This window comes from Sminthopsis crassicaudata, chromosome 3 (assembly GCF_048593235.1).
Source record: "Sminthopsis crassicaudata isolate SCR6 chromosome 3, ASM4859323v1, whole genome shotgun sequence".
Classification (NCBI taxonomy): domain Eukaryota; kingdom Metazoa; phylum Chordata; class Mammalia; order Dasyuromorphia; family Dasyuridae; genus Sminthopsis; species Sminthopsis crassicaudata.
This window is the reverse complement of record NC_133619.1, coordinates 652,046,110-652,066,011: the sequence shown is the minus strand read 5'-3', so window position 1 is coordinate 652,066,011 and position 19,902 is coordinate 652,046,110. Positions and strand designations below refer to the sequence as shown.

At 37.4% G+C, this 19,902-nt stretch overlaps 1 protein-coding gene across 3 annotated transcripts in view; it reads right to left on the bottom strand.

The window, feature by feature from the left end:
• The window catches only part of PLA2G4C (phospholipase A2 group IVC), a 44,983-nt gene that overhangs the window by 21,961 nt on the left and 3,120 nt on the right, over nt 1-19,902 (bottom strand). For 2 of the 3 annotated variants that reach the window (XM_074307403.1, XM_074307405.1), the window contains exons 2-3: nt 2,301-2,419; nt 769-866 (exon numbers count right to left, since the gene is read on the bottom strand). The gene's annotated coding sequence lies outside the window, so the exon portion shown is untranslated. The remainder of the gene's footprint in view (nt 1-768; nt 867-2,300; nt 2,420-19,902) is intronic. The other variant, XM_074307404.1, reaches the window with a different exon arrangement.

Sequence of the window (19,902 nt, the reverse complement as noted above, 5' to 3'; positions counted from 1 at the left end):
AACGTGGGAACAATTTTAGAGATACCTGGATGATGAGAAGACACCCTCAACTTACTCTTTTGTGGAAGTGGGAGATGCACAAGTGTCATACATAGAACAGGGTTTTGGGTTTTGTTTTTTTTTTTTTACTTTCTCAATATATCAATTTGTTGTGCTGATTTTTTTCCTTCTAAAAAAAAAAAACCAACAAAAAAAACCACAACTATTTGTTGTATTAGATGGATCTCAGGAAGAGAAAGACTTATATTCAATACTATGGTGATATAACAAACAGAAAATGTCAATAAATTTTAATTTAATTACTTCACAACCTGGATCCAACTTACTTTTACAGTCTTATGCAGTATTCCCTTTGTATACCCTACAATCTGACTGTTCACAAGCCCCTATTCATGTTTTTAAATTTAATAATCAGCCAAAGGAGAAAATCAGCTCAAAGCAAAGGCATTTAATGAAATGGCTTAATAAGAAAACATCTCCCCCCGTAAAGTCATGCTCCCTTAATACAAAAACGGTCACCAGAGGGAGTGGGCACACAGTCAGACATCCAGTATTTACCAGACACTTATGTGCTGTGTACTGGGGATACTAAAAAAGACAAAAGAGTATTAAGGAGCTCACAGACTAATCAAGAAGACAATTTGCAAGCAACTGTATCCAAATAAGACGGACAGGGGAACTTGGAGATAATCTACAGAAAAAAGACACAAACATTGAACATACAAGCAGAAAGACACATAGGAAATATGCATAGTTTTAGCAACTCACCCTTCGGAGCATACAGGGCTGCTGATATCCTTACACTACAATAGTCCAAGTCAGTTTGGTTGAGATGCTGCCTTCCTCACTGTCTCCAGCTTAAGAGTCTTAAAAAAAAAAAAAAAGAAAGAAAGAAAAGAAAAGAAAGAAAGAAAGAAATCACAGCTGTGCTTTGCTCCTTTACAGTCTTCCCAACAGATTTACAACCCTAGGCTCTGAGTTCTTTAGAATAATGTGGAATCATTCCATAAGACCAATGTTTTAATGTTTTTCTTTTGAAGACTTTTCCTACTTAATACTAGATCTCCTCTTTCCTCAGTAATCCATCAGGATTCAAACAACTTCTACCTAGCTTATGGTGACTGTCTTATATACTCCTAAGTTTTCATCTCCTCAGAGTGGTCTATAAACCATATAGTTCTTATTGGTTTAATGATTACCAATTATCTCCAAGGATTAGAGTATCCCAGTTCTTAAACTCCAAGTGTCTCCTGCCTAGCAAGTTTAAATTAGTGGGTGGAGAAAAGCCTAAATAAGTCCAATGGACAAGGTCATTGTGTGATTATCCCACCTCTCAAAGTTGAAAAAGTTTTATTTCCCCATATATTATGCAAATACAGATACAGTTTCTTTCTTGGTCACATTCTGGGGTTGTTACTGTTGTTTCTATATGTTGTTTCAAAGACTGAACGAGGCAATGTATAAATGGAACTTTGTTCAATATTCTTACAAATATATGTATGTATTTGTATGTATATGTATGTACATATTTACATGCACATACATAGGTTTGTGTATGTGTAAAAGTAGCATATTTGTATATATGTATATATACACACACCTAAAACTTTCTATATATGTAGAAAGTTTTATTCACCAAATTTGTAGCCCAGGAGACTTGGGTCCAAATATTGCCCCAGATACTCACTGTACGATGCTGGTCAAGTCACTTCACTCCTCTGTATCATTTCCTTCATCATCAGATGAGGGGGTTGGACCCAATGGCCTCTGAGTCTCCTAATTCTAGGTTTTAAGATCCTAGCATCCTGAGAGTCTAAGAAAGTAAGCCAATTCACTTTATCATCTGCAAACTTCTTTGAGAGTGTTGAGTTAAGTTAGAAAATCAGGAACGATGATATGCTTGTTCTTTTTATGATCTTATGACAACTTATACAGGAAAAATTTTTTCAGAAATCCTTCAAGGTCTTGAAGAAGAGCCAGATCTTATCTCAAGAAGAACACACCCTAAATTAGGCATGAAATGAATCAGACTCTTTCCCAACTTCTTTCTTCCTACTTTGTCCCATCAACTAATTAGCATGTTCAAAAATCATAAAACGTAGGTCTGGAAATTTCTTTCAGATAATGCCTTGCTTCCCACCCTATCCTAGAACCCTTTAGAGTTGACAGAACATACCTAAAAGAAGTCAGTTATGGGACATTTCATATAAGAAAAAAATGAAAAGCTTGAAAGACTTGTTTAGAGGTCCCATTTGTTCCACCCCAAATGAAAGGGAGACCTATAGGAACCTATGACTTACCTATTGTTTTCAGTCCCACTACAGCCTATGCACAGTGGATCGAGTGCCAGGCCCAGAGTCAGCAAAGCTCATCTTCTTCAGTTCAAACCTGGTGTCAGACACTTGCTAGCTGTGTGACCCTGGGGAAATCACATAACTCTGTTTATCTCAGTTTCCTCATCTGTAAAATGATCTGAAGAATGAATGAACACTCCAATATCTTTTCTCCATTATCTTTGCCAAGAAAACTCCAAATGGGATCACAAAGAGTTGGATATGACTGAAAAATGACTGAACAATAACTCTGCCAAGTATAAAAGCATCACAACACATAAGACAACTAGATTGCTCCTAAAAAAATCAGAGAAGATTCATTCAAACTCTGGTGGAGAATGATGGCGGAAAACTTTCATTTCTATAAATAATGAATACTGATTTCAATAGGACAGTTGGAAGACAGGTACTGAATATCTCAAAAACAAACAAACCAAAAAAACCATGCAAGTGACCATTTCACAGATAAGAAAAAGAACTGGCAAGGACAAAAAACAAAATTAACAAGTATAAGAGTAGGGAAGTGGAACAATGGATCAATCACCCCAATTTGCTGATTCCTTATTATCTCAACTAAGAATACTTCCATTAATCAGCCTTTATTCTGGGTCTGCACCAGAAGTATGCCTCAGATTGGTTGAAAAGACATTTGGTCACTACCTTTGGGCTTGTATAAAACCTGCAAAGTAGTTTGGAATTAGATTTTGAATTTAGCCAAGCTTCTACAATAGAACTGATCACTTTGGGAATCTGAAAGAGGTGGCTTGAAATGAAGAACTGACATCCCAAACTGATTCTACTACTTCTGAGCAAATCAATAAACTCTGGACCTCCATTTTATGCCCATTATCTATAAAATGAAGCACCTGGACTAGGTGAACTCCGAGTCCCATGATCTATGATTAGTAGACGCTCTACACTTACAAACCCAAATAGAATAAAGGACAAAGTTAAGAAGACACTGTTTGCCTTTCCAATAGATACAATAAAACAAAGAAATTGTTGACTCTGGGGGAAAAATATGAGAAAAGGACAAAAGTCAAGACGTGGCTATAGTGATCACTATTTCTTAGAGAAGTGATGTGGAAGAGGAGACCAAAATCATCCAGAAATGACCTCAGGAATCCGAGATGTAAATCATTTGTGAAATGCATATGTCATTTGAGCCTTTTGATGCAACTCATCTGCTCACTACTCATATTATACTAATGGGGTGAGATATTAATGAAATAATATTTGTGAAAATCATGTCTGGCACAGAGTAAGGGCTACAAAATTCTTATTCTTTCCTCTGAATCAAATGTCATTCAAATCTTTTAAGAAATTTAAAAAGTTTTATTGTCCTCAAATTATACTATCCTGGATTGCTTGAAATAAATTGGGGATCAGTTATCATTTGGAAATAATATTTGGTATCTGTTTCCAAAATTAAAATGAGTTCTATTCCCTACGGCTCACTTCTGAGTCATTTTGTTTCTCATAAATCTAATTTCTCCTGTTGAAAGAATAACAAATGTAATGAAAGATCCCAGATTTTTTTTACTCTCCTAAAATTTAAATTAAAACATGTGTAATTCAAAACTTTGCTGCAGGGAACTTATTGTAGAAATGAGCATCTTGGTTTAGTTCAAAGAAAACTACTTAACAATTAGTGTTCTGGGGGTTCTGGAAGGTTTTCTTTCTTTGTAAGTCCTCGAGCAAAAGCTGACTAACTTTTGGTCAAATATAACATAGTGGCAATTCTTGGTCCAGTAGGTTGAGAAAGGATTCTGGGAAAATGGCGGAGTAGGTCAAAAAATTTCAAGCTCTCCAGATTTCCCCCATAAACAAGACAAAATTTCAGTTCAGAATGAGCATAACATGGTTAAAAACAAATAAGAGTTGGGGCAAAACGGGTCCTCCTGGGGAAAATCAAAGAAGAGTTGAAGAAAGACACTAGGACTGAGGTTTGGCCAGGTTGATACTGAAACAGCAAGTAGCAAGTCCTGGGTCTAGCTGGGTTGGGAGGTAGCCCTAGTCACAGAAACTCTCAAGAAACCTCTGCTGTTAAGGAATACCAAGCCCAGGTGTGTTGCTTAGATGTCAGCCCAGGGCAAGAAAAAACAAAGCATCCCCAGTGAGGGCAGAAGCAGTAGGGCAGGGACTCCACTGATTGCAAGCATGTACAGGGAGTGGAGTTTTTGGTTTGGGTTCCAGACTGGAAGGGAGAACTGAAGGAGAATCTGAGGTCAGAGACACTATCCCCCACCACTACTTCAAGGCTAGAGATGATTAGACCAACAATCTGCTATAAAATGAGCAGGCAAAGGAGAAAGAACCCAATCATAAAAAGTTACTAATAGGAAAGATCAGGGTTCATCTTCAGAGGAGAATACTGATTTTTTTTTTAAAAGCCTCTCCTGCCCCCAAAGAGTAAAATCAAATGGTATCTGCCCCAAAAGAATTCAAGGAAGAACTGCAAAAAAGGCTTTTAAAATCAAATGAGATTTTTTTAAAAATTAAATCAAAGAAAAGCAAGAAGATATGAAAAGAAAGTCAACCAACTAGAAAAGATCCCAAATCTTAAGAAAGTGACTCCTTACAAACTAGAATTGGTGATAAATGGTCAAAAGATATGAACAGACAATTTTCATATGAAAAAAAAAAATGCTCTAAATCACTATTGATTGGGGCAGCTAGGTGGTGCAGTGGATAGAGCACCAGCCCTGAATTCAGGAGGACCAGAGTTCAAATCTGGTCTCAGAGCACTTAACACTTCCTAGCTGTGTGACCCTGGGCAAGTCACTTAACCCCAGCCTCAAAAAAAATAAAATAAAATAAATCACTACTGATTAGAAAAATGCAAATTAAAACAACCTGACACCTATCAGATTGGCTAGTATGACAAGAAAAGATAATGATGAATGTTGAAGGGGATTATTAATGCATTATTGGTGGTGGTGTGAAATGATCCAACCATTCCGGAGAGCAATGCTTTTGAAATAAAAAAAAAAAGAAAACTAGAATTGGACAAGGGGAATTCAGCAAAGTTATAAAATAAAATATAAAGATTGAAAAATAGAGCATGTGAGACATCTCATAAGTAAAACAATAGATATGAAGAAACAATCAGGAAGAGAAAACATGAGAATAATTGGACTACCTGAAAGCTACAACCAAAAAAAAAAAAGAATCAATATTATAATACAAGAAATAATTAAAGAAAATTGTCCCAAACAATGCTAGAACAAGAAAGTAGAAACAGTAGAAATAGGGGGGGGGGGAAATTCACCCATCACCCACCTGAAATCCACCCACCACCTGAAAGAAATCCCATAAGGAAATCCTACAGGAATATCATAACTAAATTCTGGAATCCCCAGATCAAGAAGAAAATATAAGAAAAAACAACTCAAATATGACAGAACCACAATCAGAATCACACAAGACTTAGCAGTGGCTATATTAAAAGACCACAGGTCTTGGAACACTATATATATATATATATATATATATATATATATATATATATATATATATATATATATATATATCTCCAAAAAAAGAACTAAAGTTGTGCCCAAAAACATCGTATCCAGAAAAATTAAGCATAATGCTATGGGAAGAAAAAGGGAGAAGGGGAGAAAAAAATGGACACTCAATGAATAGCTATATTTTCAAGATTTTGTTGCAAAAAGACCTGAGCTTAATAGAAAATTTGACATCTAAAATCCAAGAGAAATATCAATTGAACATCAAAGATTAATTTCAAGGGCTTCAATAAGGACAAATCATTTATGTTTTGTGTGTGGAAATGTAAACTATATATCTAAGATTGTCATTAGTAAATGGATAATTCAAAAGAAAAACTGAGTATGACATACATCATGATATGATTCTTAAAAGCAAAACTTTGTAGGAAAAGCTAAAAAAGGAGTAATTAAGTTATAGAAATGAGGTATGAAAGCAAGAATTGACAAAGTGGAATATATATATATACTTTTTTTTTCTAAATTTATTAAGAAATAGGAGAGGGGTGATAGGAGGATATAGAAGGGTGGAAGGGTGTGTAGATTAAGAGAATAGGATAAAATGTGTAGATTAAAAGATAAAGAAGGAAGAAAAGGATGGGGCTGGTGGACATACTAACTATATAGCCTCAGCTAGCTGACTGGATGGGACTCTTGTCTCAAAGCATCCAACAAGGATCAAGGGATTCCAGAGACTCTTATAGAACTCCAACTATCAGGGAAACAAAGACCAGGTGAGGGCAGAGCACCTGGTAGATGGAAGTTCCAGGAAAGGACCATAAATTCAGTTTTTTTTTGTTTATTTTGGTTTGTTTTTTTTTTTTTTTTGAGGTTGGGGTTAAGTGACTTGCCCAGGGTCACACAGCTAGGAAGTATTAAGTGTCTGAGACCAGATTTGAACTCGGATCCTCCTGAATTCAAGGCTGGTGCTCTATTCTCTGTACCACCTAGCTGCCCCCCATAAATTCAGTTCTGACAGGTTAAGGGTAAAGAAGGAAGGATCATAAATTCTGATAATTTGAGAGTAAAGAAACTAGGAGACAGGATGTCTGAGCCAGAAAGATGCCCAAACATTTGAGATAAGCCAACTGGAGTTTTATGACTCTTTGGAATTCCAGAGTGGTCAGAGCTCCACAGCCCTAATTATCTCAGTCCTAATGGCCAGGAAGCAGGGGGGAGGGGGAAAGAGGGCTACCAGGGAAACTGAATCAGAATAATTCAGGGAAACTGAGGCATAACAGATGAACAACAACCAAAAACAGTGGGTTGAACTAAGTCCCTCTGTATCCCTTCAACCCAATATAGGTCTCAGATTTGGTGGTTCTTAGATTTTTTTTTTTTAAAGATGAACGGAATTAGTTTAAATAACTAGTTTAAATAACTCCAAGCTATTGAAAACCTGCAAAAGAAATAAAAGATTCACTTTTTCTTTATATCTCCACTTAGCACAGGCCTAACATACAGTAAAAGTTTGGTAAATGTTTTTTAATTGATTAGAAAAGTTGGGTGCAGGTGGGACCAGGCTCAAGTGAGTAAATCAATCAAATCCTAGCACAAATACACACATACTTAAAGTGATATTATGCTATTAATTACGTGAGAACATATCTCCAATAAATCCAGTCAATGATAGATCCTAAACTGTTTAAAAAAAAAAAAAAAAAAAAAAAAAAGTCCTTAATATAGATGTCCTGGAGAAACACTGAATAAACTGAAATGACCTTATTCAGGAAGTGGTTTCAGATTATTAAGAAAACACAACAAGCACTTTATAATCCAGTAAACTGCTTGGTCACATCCTGTGGGTGATTTATAATTAGTTAGCCAGTCTAGAACCCAGTTGTTTGGAGGATCAAGGGTAAAAGTTTTCCAGCTCAAGCTCAAATAAAATAATATTTGTAAAGTATTACCACAATATCTGGTAGGTGCTTAATAAACGCTTTCTTTCCTAGGCTTTCCTAGAAATCACTGGGAAGAAGGGAACAGGAAAATATCTTAGTCTTCTCCTCCTTCTTCCCTTGCCCTTGACCAGAATAGATCCTTTAAAGGGACAGAAAACTCTGTCCAATATTTTTATCAAACCACCTTAGCAAATAACCTTTTCTAAAAGCTAATTAGATTTCACTAATTGATTTTTCACTGATCATCAACAAGGATGCACACTGATGGGACCCCATCAATAGTGTTAGAAAAGACATCTCTCTGGACAACTCTAAGAGTCTTGAGGGTAGAAGTAGCAGTTGTGCCCTGGGGACCCATCTTGTTCATTCCAATAGGGCTTGAGAGAAAATGACCTAAAGAATACACCATAATTCTGAATACATCCAGCCATTCTGGAGAGCAATTTGGAACTATGCTCAAAAAGTTATCAAACTGTGCATACCTTTTGATGCAGCAATGTTACTACTGGGCTTATATCCCAAAGAAATCTTAAAGGAGGGAAAGGGACCTGTATGTGCAATATTGTTTGTGGCAGCCCTTTTTGTAGTGGCCAAAAACTGGAAACTGAGTGGATGCCCATCAGCTGGGGAATGGCTGAATAAATTGTAATATGTGAATATTATGGAATATTCTTGTTCTGTAAGAAATGACCAGCAGGATGATTTCAGAAAGACCTGGAGAGACTTACAGGAAATGATGCTGAGTGAAATGAGCAGGACCAGGAGATCATTATACACTTCAACAACAATAATATATTATGATCAATTCTGGCGGATATGGCCTTCTTTAACAATGACATGAACCAAATCAGTTCCTTTTGAGGCTGGGGTTAAGTGACTTGCTCAGGGTCACACAGTTAGGAAGTGTTAAATGTCTGAGACCAGATTTGAACTCGGGTCCTCCTGAATTCAGGGCTGGTGCTCTATCCACTGTGCCACCTACCTGCCCCTCAAATCACTTCCAATAGAGCAATAATGAACTGAACCAGCTACACCCAGGGAAAAAACTCTGGGAGATGACTATGAACCACTACATAGAATTCCCAATCCCTCTATTTTTGTCTGCCTGCATTTTGGATTTCCTTCACAAGCTATTTGTACACTATTTCAAAGTCCGATTCTTCTTGTACAGCAAAATAATTGTTTGGACATGTACACATATATTGTATTAACTTATACTTTAACATATTTAACATGTATTGGTCTACCTGCCATCTGGGGAAGGGGGTGTGGGGAAGGAGGGGAAAAGTTGAACAAAAGGTTTTGCAATTGTCAGTGCTGAAAAATTATCTATGCATATATCTTGTAAATAAAAAGCTAATAATAAAAAAAAGAATACACCATAGATTGCTTGATTTGACTAATATTTAAAAATAAATAAATGAATGAATAAATAAATAAGGAGGGAAGGAAGGGAATCATCCAATGCAAAGCAGCTGGAAATGCAGGCTCAAAAAATGAACTATTGAATTATGAAAACCCATAGATTCTTGTGACAGATCTGGAGGATGAATTGTACTACTGCAGACTCAGAATTACCAACATCCCAGGGAATTTAGAGGCAGCTGGTGATACAATGGATAGAACAATGGGCCTAATTTAGGTAGACCTGAGTTCAAACTCAGCCTCAGACATTTATTAACTATGGCCCTGAACAAATCACAGAGTCTCTGTCTGCCTTAACTTTTTCAATATAAAATGAGGATAATTATAGCACTTATATTCCAGAATGATTAGATGAATCGCATGAGATAATAATTAGGGTAATCATCACTGGCATTTAATAAATACTTTATTGCCTTGTTCACCATTATATATGAAGAAACACACACAGTCACAGGGCATACCCTTTGACCCAGCAGTGCCATTACTGGGTCTGTAGCCCAAGGAAATCATAAAGGAGAGAAAAGGACCCATATGTGAAAAAATATAGCAGTTCTTTTTGTGGCTGCAAAGAACTGGAAAATATGTAGATGTCCATCGATTAGGGAATGACTGAATAAGTTATGGTGTGTGAAAGTAATGGAACATTATTGTTCTATAAAAAATGATGAACAAGCTGATTAGAGAAAGACCTGGAAAGATTATACGAACTGATGCCGAGTGAAACAAGCAGAACCAGGAATACATTGTACACAATAACAGCAAGAATGTTGATGATTATAAAAGGTTGATTTTTCTCAGTGGTTCAGTGATCCAAAGCAATCCCAATAGACTTTGGACAGAAAAAGTCATTTGCATCTAGGAAAAGATCTAAGGAAACTGAATGTAAATCAACACATGCTATGTTCATTTCTTTTTTTCAGTTTTTTTTTTTTCCCCTCTCTCCCACAGTTTTTTCCTTTTGCTCTGATTTTTCTCTCCCAACATGATTTATAAAGCAATGTATATTAAAAATAAACTTACAACAACAAAAAGAAAAGAAAAGAAATACAGTCACAAAAAAATTTGCTAGTGTTGGCCCCCAAAACGTGCAAAATACAAAAAGAAAAAATTCACAGAATTTCCACAAAGTCAGAATTGAAGATGCTAAAATGAAGGGAAAGTATTACAAACTGCCTGAATAAGTGATGAAACTATCTACCAAAGAAACACAATGAGGATCATAGATAATATTTGAAGGAATACAAGAGAAGATCACAAAAAACTGGAAAAAAAGCAACCTTGGCCATTAATCTAGAAGAATGTATTCATACAAATTCAGGATGCTTTATGAAACCATAAGATGAATATTGGAAAAGCAAGCAGACTGTAGAAAGTTTACAAAAATATACACCCTCTCTCTCCGGTCCCCAATCAAAAATTTCCAGTGATTCCCCATGGAATACAACCTATTTAATTCGGCATTAAAAATGTCTATGATCTGGCACCATTCTAGGAACATTTCATAATACTCCTTTTATTTACTCTCTGTTCTAATCAAAATGGCCTCTAAACTGTTGCTCATAAGCAATTTGTCATATCCTCCCTCACACCTTTGTCCAAATGTCCCCTGAATAAGAAACCCATTTCCTCTTACCTTTGCTGCATAGGAAGCTAAATTCCTTCAGTGTCACTTCCTATTTACTGCCTCTCTTGACTAAGGCCAGGCAGAACACATAAGGCTCAGGGCCCTCCAGGTCCTGAAGCCAGGACTCCTGCCAAAGCCACAGTGGAGGAAAGGGCCAGCTCCCGCAGGGTATTAATCACAGAGGAAGACAACGCAATGCTTGTATATTCTGTGCCAGGGGGCCCTCCAGTAGACATGAAACTACAGCAGTCTCCGATATCCAGTTAAGACCTGTCAGGGACACATCCTGGGACAGTGCCATTCCTAGTTGGTGATTGTGCAATCAGAATGAGGCAGATTCATGACTGAAACTACCAGGAGTCTGATGCTGGCAAAGGCCAGGACCCAGTCACAGTGACCCCATCTATCCTATCTATGGCAGAATAGGGATACAGCATGCAGATTGAAGAGAGGACAAATTGAGGCAAGAACTACTCATTCCTGTAAAGAATGTGGTATGGCATAGAAATGTCTCAAAGTCCCAAACTAGAAACTGAGATTGGAGAGGTGATTAAACGGAAAGAAGGGAAAGGCAAAGGCAAAGGCAAAGGCAAAGCAAAGGCAAAGGCAAAGGCAAAGGGAAAGGGAAAGGGAAAGGGAAAGGGAAAGGGAAAGGGAAAGGGAAAGGGAAAGGGAAAGGGAAAGGGAAAGGGAAAGGGAAAGGGAAAGGGAAAGGGAAAGGGAAAGGGAAAGGGAAAGGGAAAGGGAAAGGGAAAGGGAAAGGGAAAGGGAAAGGGAAAGGGAAAGGGAAAGGGAAAGGGAAAGGGAAAGGGAAAGGGAAAGGGAAAGGGAAAGGCAAAGGCAAAGGCAAAAATATTGTGGGTTAAAAAGTAGAATTTCAGAAAAAGGAATTGCTTGAGAATAAGAACTTCAAAAGTGAATAGAAGAAATAAATCAAGAAATTTTTAATGAAATTATTAAAGCTCCTAGGAAAAAATGTAAAAAGAAAATGGAAACATTACCCAAATAATGTATTCTTTGAAAAATGGGGTGGAAAAACAAACTCAGCGAGAGAAGAAATATTAGAACAAAGTCAATAGACTGAAAAAATGAGAAGACCATATTGATTATCTATTATAATAACAAATTATTTGGAAAGCAAGTCTAGGAAACATAGTTTCATAATCATCAATCTATCAAAAAAAATTATAGAAAAAAAAACTGGCTCCCATATTCTAAGAAATCATAAAGGAAAAATTTTCAGATCCATGAGAACCAGAAAGCAATGTGAAAATAGGACAAACCTGTTAGGATTACAAGGTGAGAACTCAGGTTGTCTGGACAGTGACAAGGTGAGAATCAACCTGAATTCTCACCTTGTTACTGTCCAGACAACCTGAGTTCTCACCTTGTAATCCTAACACAAACCCACCAGTCATCTCTGAAATTACTGAATTGAAAACACTCAAGATTGTCATAGTCAACATCCAAGGTTTTCAAATACAAGGGGGAAAAAATACTGTAATCAACAAGAAAGAGTTCAAGTACAAAGGAATTCATATAAGACTCAACTACAACTACTAAAAAGAGGGAAAGTACTGGAATACAATATTCTAGAAGGCAAAAGCAAAATACTTCAAACCAAAAATAACATAGCCTAAAAAGAAAAGCTGAATGTAATACCATTGGAGGGACAAGTGGTCAGCCTGTAGACAAAATTAGCTCAAAGTAAAAACACTTGCTGAGACAGCATTATAGCATTATAGGAAAAGTATCAACATCCGATTCCCTTATAAACTGGGAGCACACTCTGCAAAAAAAATAATACAAAATTAATGGGAAGAATGGGCACTCTATATAAAGTACACTAATGGAGAACAATATAAGTAATAACCATACATGATTAAAACAACTAGCACCCTCAGCATTATAAATCCCCGATATCCTTTTTTTTTTTTTTTTCTTGTGATGCCATCATACTATTTCCATACTGGATGTGGTATGTCTCCTAACACAGTTAGCTTTCATACTTGGTATCACACCTTAAATATCTCCGCCTGATCTCTATTGGATGCAGTGATTCTTACTGGAAGATTTGCTTCAATGAAATATACAATAGCTAATTGTGGGAGGATGAGAGAGAATAGCTTTCCCATCCTCTGAAGGGATGAAGAACAATTTCTTCTCAAAGACTGATTTCTTCTTCTTTCACTAGTTCTATTCTCAACTCTCAGAGTTAATGCTCCTAGGAGATATCACCTATCTCAACTGACTCTCTAAACAATGAGTCTTCCTTTTTTAAGGACCTCATTAGGTGTGACAAATTCTTTGGTCATCCACTGGATCATTGCCCTTTAATTTTATTAAGCAAGACTGCAGAAATTATTCATATCTTGTATGAGGGTAAGAAAGTAGACATGTTTCTTTGCACTGTATTTTTAGAACATAACATTCCTGTTTGCTCTCTAGCTTCTTTTGTAATTTCATTCATTGAGCTGAGAAGAAACAAATGGCTAGGGGATCCCTAGTTAACTCCTTCCCTACTGCCCTACTAACCTGGGTGAATTCTCAAAACCTAACACCTACTAAATCACTCAAGGTTTCAGGATTGTCTTTTAGAGAATAGAGAAAATCCAAGGAAAAAAGGCAGTACCAAAAGAAAGTTCTAACTTAATAAAAGGGAACTTCAACATACAACAAAGGTACTAATATTAGGTGGAGAAACTTCCATCAGAATGGTTATGTCACATTTGGAAAGATTTAAAAAATAAGAAAGTACATACTTTCTTCTAAGAAAATAACCAACCTAGAATATACTATAAGATATTTAATATGTATGGGAATGCCTGCCATCTAGGGGAGGGGGTGGAGGGAAGGAGGGGAAAAACTCGGAACAGAAGGGAGTACAAGGGATAATGTTATTAAAAAAAAAAAAAAAAAAAAAAAAAAAAAAGTTTACCTATGCATATATACTGTCAAAGAAAATGTTATAATTATAAAAATTAATTTTAAAAATTTAAATATATATATATATTTTAAGAAAGAAAAAAAAAGAAAATGACCAGAGTGGGGAGGAAAAAAACCAATCCTAACAATAATATCACTAAATGCAAATAGGCTAAATTCCTCTAATAAAGTGGAAGAAAATAATAAATATATTTGAAAACAAAATCTAAAATAAACCTAAATAATGGAAACACATTTACCTTGGAAAGCTCTAAATAAAATTAAAATTAAAGAGTAGTCAGTCCTAGACTTCTGGAAAATAATTTAGATAATAGAAAAAGTCACTAAAATATGCTTCTGATCCAGAACTTGCCACTATTACTTAGGAATATACCCCACGCAGGTTGGACTAGTCTCATATATTCCAAAATATTCATAGTCCTTTATTTGTTAGCAAAGAACTGGAAACAAAGTCAATGTCTGTTGATTGGAGAGCAGATAGACGAATTGCAGTGCATGAATATAGAGAATATATCTGCTAAATAAGCCATACATAATTAAGAATTCAGGGAAGCATAGAAAGACATTTTGAATTGATGCAAAGCCAGTACTTAGAACACAGAAAGCAATATGCAATATTAATGGAAGGAATGATATCCCCATCCCATCCCACTCGTCTAAAAAAGCTTTTGAATTCTATATAATTATAATGATCAAGCTTATTCCCAAAGAAGAGATGAGAAAATGAACCTCTCATTAATTGGAGAGGTGAGGAACTCTGAGTGTGGAACACTGAATATACTATCAAACTCAATTGGTATATTGATTTGTTATATCAAACTTCCTTTTTTTCCTCTTTTTAAAAAATTGGTACACACTGGAAAATGAGTGTAAACTGTTTGCATTTTTGTTTTTCTTCCTAGGTTATTTTTACCTTCTGAATCCAATTCTTCCTGTGCAACAAGAAATTCGGTTCTGCACACATATATTGTATCTAGGATATACTATAAGATATTTAATATGTATGGGAATGCCTGCCATCTAGGGGAGGGGGAGGAAGGAGGGAGGGGAAAATTCAGAATAGAAGTGAGTATAAGGAATAATGTTATAAAAAATTACCCATGCATGTGTACTGTCAAAAAAAAAATTTTATAATTATAAAATTAATTTTTAAAAAAGTATTAAAAAATTGTTGCAAAAGATTTAAGGAGTAGAACCAGGAAAAGATAGATTTGGAAATAAAAGTTTTAAAATAGGTGCAATTAGAGATTAGATATTTAAACTGGGGTATATGTCACAGTGAAATAGAGTAAGATTGCATCATAAAAAGGACAGAAAGAAAAATTCAGAAAAGCATGGGAAGATTTTTATGAACTAATTCAGAGTGAAGTAGAACCAAAAGGAATATATACAATTATTACCAAAATGTGAAAGAAAAGAATGCCAAATTAATGACTAAACTTCATACTCATAATGATTGCCTTTGACCCTAGAAAGGAACAGAAAAAGGAATGTTCACCTTTCATTTGGGAAGTGAGAGACTGCTGATTTTTACATATATTGTCACTTCCAGTTTCTGCATAACTGATTTTGCTTAAGATATTTTCTTTGTTACAAGGGAGGGTTCATTTATGGGAAGTGAAAGGGTGGAACATTTCTAGTAACAAGGATATAAAAGAATCTTTTTTTTTTTTTTTTTTTTTTTTTTTTTTTTTTTTTTTTAAAGGAAGGCTGATGAAAAATGCTATAGGCAAATACTAGAATTTCAGAGTCAGCAAATATTTCAGCAATCACCTGGCTATAATCCATAACTGAACAAGAATGCCATTTACAACACACCTGACACATGGTCTTTCTCAATGTTTTCTCATCTTAGCCTCCCTACAGCCTTTGACATTGTTGATTGCCCTTTCCTCTTTGTTATTCTCTTACTCTAGGTTTGGGGATACCTCTCTCCTGGTTTCTCCTCCTGTCAGGTCTCTTCCAGACCATGAACTTTAACTATAAGTAGCCCTCAGGGTCCTGTCCTGGGGCCCCCTTCTCTCTCCTTCTATACCATTGGTGATCTTATCAACTCTAGTGGATTTCATTACCATAGCAGATATTCCCAAATCTATCTTTTCTGCCCTAGTCTCTCTGCTGACTTCCAATCTCACATCAACTACCTTTAAGACATCTTAAACTGAGTGGCAAACTCCAAAGTGGACCTCATTGTCTTCTCTCTCCACTCTCCTACCTTCTTTATTACTGTCAAAGGCAACACCATGATCCCAGTCCCTAGACTTGCAACCTAGGAGTCATCCTCAACTTCTCCCTGTCTCTCACCTTCCATATCCAATCTGCTGCCAAGGCCCATCATTTTCACCTTTGCAACCTCTCTCAAATATACTTCCCTTTTCTCCTCTGACACTGCTAGCACTCTGGTATAGGCCTTCAACTCCTCACACTTGGACTACTGCAATAACCAGCTTCCATACCCCACTGTTTCAAGCTATCCGCCACTCAGACATCGATGTGATTTTCCGAATACACAGGTTTAATCATAATACCCCCATACTCAGTAAACTCTTCTGGTTTCTTATTGCCTCCAGGATTAAATACAATATGCTCTCATATTCAAATGCTTCTACTTTTCTAGTCTTCCTATACCTTACACCCTCCCCCCATGCCCTTTGACCCAATGATGGTAATGTCCTGGCTGTTCTAAAAACAAGACTTTCCATTTCTTGGTTGCGAGTATTTTTTTTTTTTTGCTGTACCCCTACTCCTGGAATACTTCCCCTCATCATCTCTGCCTCTTGACTGCAAGTCTCCCCTCAAAAAAATCCCATCTTCTACAGGGAGTCTTCTGTAACCCCTCTTAATATTAATGTCTTTCCTTTTAATTAATTCTATTTATCCACTTATTTGTATCATCATTTACTTGTTTTCTCCCCCATTACATGTGAGCTTCTATAAGGCAATATCTATGTTTTGCTGTTTTTTATTAGCACTTAGCACGCCGTCTAGCACACATTAGATGGCTAAATAAATGTCATCAATTCTTTAAATAAAGTCCTCAAGTGAGTTGGCACACATTATTTTCTGAGAAAATGCGATCCACTTTGGGTCAGCTCTGTTAGGAAGTTTTTCCTTATGTCAAACCTGAATTGAGCTCTTCCCATCTTCCAGTCACCATTTCCAACTCTGCTCTCTGAGTTTAAGAAAAGATCTAATCACTCTTCCATGAGACAATCCTTCAAATACTCTAAGACAGATCTCGTAGCCCTCTTCCATTTTCTATTTTGCAGGCAAAATATGTCCAGAGCCTTCATATGATCTCCACATGCCATGGCCTTGAGACCCCTCCCCATCCAGGCTTCCTTCCCAGCTGATTAATGTCTTTTTATACCACAGTACCACTGACCATCTGACAATGGGACCATTGCCTTCCTAATCAGAAAGATAGTAACTACATATTTATGTGTTCCTAATAAACAGGAGTGTAACTCGGCCCCCAGAGAGCAGTGGGAGGGGGCATGGACCTACTGGCTTTACAATTTACCCAACATTTTAGATTCTAAAACCAGTGCCTGACATTGAACTGGAACGAGTCTGTGAGAAGAGGAAGAGGCCATCAGGAACCATCACCATGAGAGAAGCCATCATCATTACTGGGCCAGCATAAGCAGAGTGATCAAGTGGATGAGAAGATGATGGAGATGTTCCCAGTGGTAACTATAGGATGCAGTGAGTCTGTACTGATAAGCAAAGCAGACACAGAAAGAAATAGCAGATGGTGACTCTCCTTTCCCCCATTAGAACGGAAGCTCCCTGTGAGGAGGGATGTCTTCGTGCTTTGTACCTACATCTCCAACAATAGTATAGTCTGGTACCCAACTAAGTGCTGAATAAGTCCTTACTGAGTAGGGATCCTTAAATGTGATTGACGTGAGCTCTTCATCCCACCTGGGATGTTCCTTAAGGTTAGAGTTCATCTGAACTAAATTGGTTGAGCTCTCTGTGGCTGCTGAGCATTCTCTGTCTCCTTACTTGCATTGAGGAACAGATCTCCGATAACCATTTTTATTTTGGCCTCTCCAGTGCAAAGGTCACTCTCTTGGGCAGAGAATACAAGAACAAAAGAATTGAGCAGTTCTGCTTTCTTCCTATTGTCAGTTATTATTCTATCGGTCTAAACACCTCCTTGATTTCCCTCTTTTCCATGAGGTAACCTTTTTAAAAAGCCCTTTAAATGTCCTTAAACCATCAGAAGACATCCTCTGCTTCTGACTGGCTTCAACACACCTCATACACTTCTTACAGATCATTCTGATCCTCACCCTCTATTATCTGTCTTTGTCTTGACTTCAGTCATCTGGATACAGCTTTTCAAAGTCTAAGTTGACTCAAGGGTTCCCTGTGCATTCCCATTGCTCAACTTCCCTTGTCTCTCCTCATTGGAATGGTCTGGGTCTTCAGAGTTTCATTTGGAGAGTTTCTCAACTATTGTGCATTAAATACAGGTGAGGGACATTTATAACTTCCTTGGACCCAATCTAAACAATATATCCAGGATTTGAGGGTCGAAACACACTCTATAAATCCAGAACCAATGATGTGATCCATGATCTAAGGTTTGTCACTAAATGATGGCGGCAATAAAAGTTGGGTTCCAGTCAAGTAAAGAATTCACAATGCTAGCTGTCTGACCCTGGGCAAGTCACTTAACTCCAATTGCCTCAGCAAAAAAAAAAAAAAAAAAAAAAAAAGAATTCACAATAGCCATTCTCTTTGGCAAAAGTAGATTTAAGGGAATGGGTTACAGAACAGACAAAATAAAGGGATACAATAGACACAGGGAAAGGTAAATAATAAATAGAATGGGAGAGTTTTTCAGTGGAACTCATAATTACCCAGTAGAAAGGAACCCTTTGTTCCCCCATGAGATTGGGACATGCCCTTAACTGGCAAGCTAAACCCTGAAAGGGATTTAGCATCCTAAAGAGTTAGTTAAGCATAAGGAGAAGTGGGGTTGGGAAGCATAGTGGAGTTAGGGGACATACTGATGTCATAGGACTCTGTCCCCTTAATCTTTGTGGAGGATGAGCCACCTGGCCTAAATCTCAACCCTTCCCTACCCTAAAACCTAGTTCCCATGGGAAACTCCCACAATAATCCCCACCTTCAATTCATTTAGAGATCTAGGCCTGACACATAATCCCCACCCAGTCCCTCAATTCATCTGGAGATCTATCCCTAGCCCTGGGCCACAAAAAGCTAAATAAAATCCAGATTCTTTATCCCAGTCTTTTTAAATCAGGAATTAGCCCACTGAGAGAGCCTTCTAAGGGAAAATAAACCTATTTTTGCTTGGAGACTGGGACTGCAAATTCTTTTGCAAAACCTGCGACACCAGCCTGGGGACCCCCCCCCTCGATGCCAGTCTGGAGACCCCCCCTTCACTCCAGCCTGGGGACCCCCCCTCGATGCCAGTCTGGAGACCCCCCCTTCACTCCAGCCTGGGGACCCCCATGGCTGTTAAGGTATCACACCCCTCAACAATACCACATGGCATGGGGGAAGGGGAAAGGGAAAGACAGCAGGAGGCAGAGTGATCTGATCCAAAGGAAGGCAGCAGCCATAAGTAGAGTTTACAGGGAAAATTTAACCTCAGAGTCATGACTGGGATTCCTGACAAGAGATGGCAAGTTGAGACTACTCCAGACTTCTATCTAGGGTGGGTCTCAGGAGTATGACATAACTTGGATTTCAGACTGGACCACCTCCTCAAAGGGTGGGACCATGAAGCTCAACTGATCTCTATCAGAGCCTTCTGGCAGCCCAGGGACCAATTCTCTACTAGCCACACCTAACAGTGAAGACCCAATCACCAAGACAATTGTTAACAAAAGTGGGATTTTTCCATTTGTCTGCTTCGTGGTTATTAAAGGGCTTGGCAGGTAATAAAGAAGGAATAAGTTACCGCAGTGAATGCCCTCTTGTTCCGATTCCTTAGAGTATGAGGGTACTTAATGAAGGGGAATGACCTCCACTCCAGGGAGTTAGAAAAGGAAACCAATAGAAGATCAGGACAGTGCCCTAGCAGGAAGCCACCAGCCCTATCATTTTGTTCAAATTGTCCTTGTACTATGGACCTCAAATAATAACCCAGTGATTAGGACTTGGTTGTTCGGTGTAGTTAG